This window comes from Solanum tuberosum, unplaced genomic scaffold (genome assembly GCF_000226075.1).
Source record: "Solanum tuberosum cultivar DM 1-3 516 R44 unplaced genomic scaffold, SolTub_3.0 scf00099, whole genome shotgun sequence".
NCBI classification, from domain to species: Eukaryota; Viridiplantae; Streptophyta; class Magnoliopsida; order Solanales; family Solanaceae; genus Solanum; species Solanum tuberosum.
Window position 1 is genome coordinate 1,137,914 of NW_006239023.1, and position 6,391 is coordinate 1,144,304.

Consider the following 6,391-nt stretch of genomic DNA (forward strand, 5'->3'; position numbering starts at 1 on the left):
GTGAAGGCAAACATATTATTGTAAGCTCTACTGTAAGTGCGAAAATCTTGACATTCTTTGGAGTCACCCAAGAACAAATTTCGCAACTCAATAGGCATATTATAAGAAGATAGTCTAATTGATCCATTATCACAACAAAAACCTGGTGATTCATATTGAAACCTTTTCGCTGCACAGAATTTGCAATTTGGAACTTTCTTTAAAAGTAAGTAATGTTTTGGCAACAAATTATCATTTTGTAGATTGACTTCTAACTTATTTCTACCTGTGCATGGTACAAAGCAATTATTTGGTACATATAAAGTCAGAAGAATGCATGTGTTTTTATGAATTTGGTAGAAAGAAGCATACCTTTGTTTGCAGTACATGTGGAAGTTAATGTGGTTGCACCATGAGATGTAATTGATGTTGATCCTAGTATGAGATAATAAAGTATTTAAAAACAGTTGTGTAATTATGAAAAATAAATATAGTAAAAATGGTTGAAGTAATATTTCAGAACTGACCTAGTTCGAAGGTAGATAAGCAATTGACTATACGTTGTGCTCTAGTTGAAGTAACTGGTAGGGCTGTAGGTTTGCAAGCTTGAACAACAAAATCAGCAAAATAAATGTAGTAAGAGTAGGTCAACTGAAGCGTGTAACTATAGGTACAGATATTCAAAAGAGAGATTTGACGGCAGGAAGATAAGAATATGGTTAGCTGACCTTGTTGAGAAGATACTGAAGAAGTGCTAACTGTTGACACCCACTTTTGACCCTCCACAATATAAATTAATCATTTCGAGCTTCTCCAATTTCAAACGATTTAAAATAATTAGTTTTATAAAGTTTCCAAAAAATAATAATATAGTTTGCAAGATTTTTTGTAATAGTTTTGTCACCTTTCATAAATTTTAGATGATGTACTTGTTTTACATAATTATGTATATAATTAGTATATTTTGTGATTATTCGAAAATCGTCAAAGAATAATAATTATTATTATATTTTAAATATTAGGGATGGTTATAGTTTTGAGTTAATAAATTTTATGAAATTCAAAATACTTTCAAGTTATTTTTTTTAAATAATTTTATCACTTTTTAATAATAAGTATGTATATTTTTGCAATCACGCTATTTTATAAATATTTGAAAATTATCACAAAAGATTTTACATTTTAGTTAAATATTTTATTAATTTGCTTTAAGTTATAGTTATAATTTCGAGTTAATTAGTTTTGTAATTGAATTAATTAGTTTATAATTAAGTTAATTATTTTTGTTTTCGTTAAGATTAAGAAACTCATTAATTAATTTATATTAATTCGTCTTATTTAATTTTTAGCCGATTTCACTAATTAATTCAAATTGGCTATATTTCTTAATCCCAATTGGCTATAGTTGAAATTCAAATGGCCATTTTCTTTTTATAATTCTAGCCCATCTCTACCTCAACCTCAAACTTATTAAGACCAAGTTTTGGGCCCCTTTTCTATCTTTATCCAGCAATCAGCCGGCCCAACATTCCCACTTCTCAGCCCATTTTCTCTTCTCCACAATATTCCCAGCCCACCCATACATGCAACAATACAATAATACACTCCCAAACATCAAATACATACATAACAATACAAAAAGCCTTTTTCAGCCGCCTCAACCCACTCCAAAACAGTACCCGACCCCTGTTACTCTTCTTCTTCACGCGAACACCGAAATTCAGCGAGCAAATTGCGCTGCAACTTGGAAATCTCGCTCAACTACCCTGCAGCGCCCATACTCACCCCGTCCCCTCATCCTCTTTTGTAGAAGGCCCCATCCTTTCTACTGTTTCCGAGAAAAGAGGGATTTGAAATTGAAATTTTTAATCCGTTTCCCCTAATGGAATTCATTTTTCTCCTATATAAAATCCATCTTTGTTTTCGGTTTAAGGGGGGTTCTGGAGTTCGATTCTTTAACAATAGTCGTTTTACACTTGAGAAATTCCAAAACGATTTTCTCATTCTAAGTTCCAAGAACAGCTTTGATCAAAGGTTGGTTCAAATTTCCTTGTCTATTGCTCGAGTCTAAACCGGTGTAAGAAGTCGTCGCTCTCTTTGGCTCGTTTGTTCTCAGTTTGCTGCCTCGAATAAGGTAACTTCGCCTCCTCTTACGTTCTGTTTTCGATATGGTGTGCTATGTGTTCGATACTTGGTATGGAGTGTGTTATCAAGAACGTTTGGTTCCTACGCTTTTAAGTCTTTGCTTAGTACTGTTTTCCTGTGAATTTTTTGAGCAGTAAACATGATTCAAGCATCGATGAAGTCACTTTAGTGTTGTATGTTAGTCCTTAGACTTGTTGGCTCGATTTTGTACCTATAAAGCCAGCTGAACTTGTTAGTTTGCTCGAGATGATCCACTGTTCGATTGGTTTCAACTTTGAGTGTGCTAAATGTATAAGTTCTATTTCTTCACTGCTTAATCGTAGTCTTGGTTGTCCCCTTTGTCGTTTTTTTTATTCACTATAATAAACTCTTATCAATATTAGCTCAATCTCATGCTATTTAAATCCAATTGTTGCTTTTACATACTAGAATGTTGTCCTTGTCTTGCTATTGTTTTTTTTTTTTTTTTTTGGCTTCAAGGTGTAGTATTATTATAACCTGCTTGTTTCCCACGATCCACAGAGTCGATGCTAAAGTCTCTAATCCTTTTTGTGGAAACTTTGTTTCCTAACCGTGTAGCGAGCATCTACATTCTATTCGATCATGTTAAATAAAGTCTACTTTCATGAGAATTCTTGACTATCTGTTTGATGTGGTTAAACGGGCTCAATAGTTGAAGTGTAAGATTTTACCACCCTGTTTTTCTCTGTTAAGTAGTGTACTTCTAGATTTTGCTGGTTTTATTATATTGTGCAAGAGTAGATGATTACTAGCCTTTAAAGTTATCCAACTTCAACTCTGTAGCATTGATTTAGTGAATGCCCCAAATTTGTTGGTTTGTTTATTAACGTTCAATGTAGTCTTGATATGTTGCTAATAATCAATAAATAAATAGGCTCTCAAGTTCAAATTAGATTAGTCGTTATTGCTTCCCTTAATGTGTTCTATACCCTCTCATGTGCCCCTTAAGTTAGTTATCATATACTTTCGTTCCCTGTTTGAAATGCCTTGATGCCATGAGCCTTTAAAAACGTGCAGTTGGTTTAGTTTTTGCGGAGAGTTGGATTATTTTTATTTATTTTGCCCATTAACTTAGAAAGATTCCTTATAGTTGTTAAGTTCTTAGAGTTTAATAGTAGGAGTTATATCTAGATGTGTTTAAAATGATAGTTTTCCACCATAGCTTTCATGCCTTTGTGCACTTTTGTCTAGTAATCAATCCATTTAGTTCACTGTTGACCTTTCTTTACATCATTAAGTTAATACTATATTACATATATTCATCTAGTTGAGAAGCTTTCTGTAATGGCCTATCCTATTCCTAATTAATTGTCGCAATTATCTCTCCTTTTGGATACAATATCCACACCTTTTGTCTAGAAGCATATTAGTTCGTAATTATGTTCTTATTTCATAGAATAATGTGCTAACTTCGTCGCAAGTTAATCATTTGATCATGTGTTCGTTGGGGGCTCTTATTTTTTATTTTTCTAATTCTCTTCTTTCTTTTTTGTGTGTATGTGAATCCCTTTTGAGTCCATGGAGACTCCACTTCCTATCCTTGCATTTCGGGGATTGTGCTTCTCTTTATCGAGTCCAAAATAGCCGGTGAACAGGTCACATGCAGTCTAAGACCTGGGAAACCAAAATTTTCAGATCCCGGAAAGCCCCAAAAGGGGTCGTATACAAGATGTATACATCAATATACATCGATCTACAGGTCAAAAACACAGGAATACAGGGCTGAGGCGACATATAGACATTCGGAAGCAAGATATACATGAAAAGAGCTAATATATATAAGAGCTAATATATATGCTCATATACACTGATATACAGTCAGTGTATACAAAAACGGGATTGGGCTAAAACCCAAAAACTTGTAGCGAAATTGGCCCAAAAAAGGGGGCCCCAATTTCATTCTCTCTTACTCTCCTAATTATTTTGATCATGTCTAACTAACTTCATTTATCTCTAACCTTAATTTATTTTAATTAACTTAATTAGATTCCCCAAAAAAGGAGTTATTTTCTTTGTGTTGATTCATTTTCAATAAATTTCTTTCTTTTGTGTCGATTTATTAATCAAGCAAGTAGTTGGTCAAATTTTATCACTTTAAGTAAGTTGAACCTTTTTGTTCAAAAAGGAAAAATGTTCTTTGGTGCTTCTTCACTTAAAAAATATTTTATGCATTCACTCAAATCACGTTCTAACTCATTTTAAAATGTTTTTATGTTTAAGTGTTTTTTCTCAAATAAACTCGTAAAATGTAAGTCATTTTTTTTTTATCAATTAAATAATAATAATAATAATAATAATAATAATTTAACTCAATTTACTCTCCAACCAATTTAAAATGGTTTAAGTGCAAATCATTATTTTCTAAAATGATTCAATTAAATCTTATTTACTCTAATTTTGATAAAATCTTAATTGACCAAGTTGTTTCAATTAAGGTCCCATTTTCTTAAAAAATAAAAAATTTTGCTATTTGTTTAACTATTTTCTCAAAATTAATCTAATAGTATTATTATTATTATAACTACTTGCTTAGTCGTTTTCTCAAAAAAGGTTAGTCAATTAATTCGAAATGATTTTCATGCTTTAATATATTAAATCGGTTTAAGTTATTTTAAAATGAATTAAATAAATTCTAATTAATCTAGTTTTATTAATATTCCAATCACTTGTATTTCGAGTCAAATGTTTCATTTTAGGCCCCTTTCTCTAAAATTAAAATGAAATAGAAATGCGTTATTTATTTAATCATTTTCTTAAAGTTAATCAATTATTGTAAGTTATTATTTTTTATGTTAAATCGTTACTTTCCTAAAAATAGTCAAATATATTTTAGTCAAGTCGCAGGTCAACCGCATGTTAGCGGACACTTCGAATGCTTAAACCCTTCTCGAAGTGTAAATTGAACCCCGAACTCTCTTTGGTATTTTCAAACGATTTTTTCTGTTTAAATCTTTGAAAATTATAAGTTTTCTTAATTTCTTTAAAAAATTAAGTGGCGACTCTTTTCTAAGTATTTCTTGAATTGTTTTATACTTAGAACATTTCAAAAGGTGATTTTTCTAAAGGTTAGGAAAATTACGACATAACACTAACTGTAAGAGCGCCAGTACTATTGGATTGATGAAGGAGTTTTTCTCGTTTTGATTCAGCCCTTTTTTGTCTTAGCTGGGATAGCAATAAAAATTTTCTCTCAGGTGACATTTCTGCATATCTAGTACGCCGACGCAAATTTCTGTCAGAAGTTGTCTGTTGCGTAGAGACATTATCTCTATTTTCTTCCATTCCTTTTTCAAGTAGTTAATGATTTGTTAAATAAGTTTATAACTTAATGTAATGTGGGAAAAGTACATATAATTGACCAAAAAAAACCAACACAATAGTAAATGACTGTAACAAGAGAACCATTGGGATAAAATACCATACATTTGAGACATAGCAATGTAACATTTGGGAAAGTAAGAATTAGAATGAAAATAATAGAAACAGAATAGTGTCATTTGTTTTGTAGTAAGCAATTTGAAGGTAAAAGGTAAAATACGTGAATATAAGAACGAAATTATCGTTAAATTGAAGGGCATATAGGCATAAATATATCTGTTCCATTATTGTCTAATGTTAGAGTACGATTATTGCAGCTTCTTTAAGCCTATAGCTTATGATGTGGTGAACATGCACATTTGCGTGGCATTTGCTGTAATTATTCCATTCCCAAATGGAATAAAGCAAAGAAGCATGAATATAAAGCATTGTATTTTGGTAAACTGAAAAAAGAACACAGAGAAAGAGAATGTAAAGCATGTGAGTATTGTAGTAGCAGAAAATAGAAGTAAATATGAAGACTGATATAAGTAAATACATACACTAATTTGTGGATATTAAGCATTGAAATTAGAAATAACTAAATCCCATTATTAAGACAGTATATCAGTTCCCAGAGTATGAAAGTGACCTAAGGATTAACAAGTGGGGTCATTTGACAGAGGAAAAAGGGCAGTGTGTTCAGTAACACTGTTCTCCTAAAGAAAAGTGTGGCAGAATGTTGACCAAGAATGTCATGATATCGAGAATTTATGACTATGCATCAATGTCAACTGATGGGAAAATGGAATATTTGATGATCAGTATTGTTACCTAATGTAAATGACTGGAAATTTCATCATCAATGAAAACTTTGAGGAAACAGTTTATTTGCATGTTGAATTGTTTCCTCTAGTTAAATTTTAACCCCGAAACAGGTCGAAGTAGC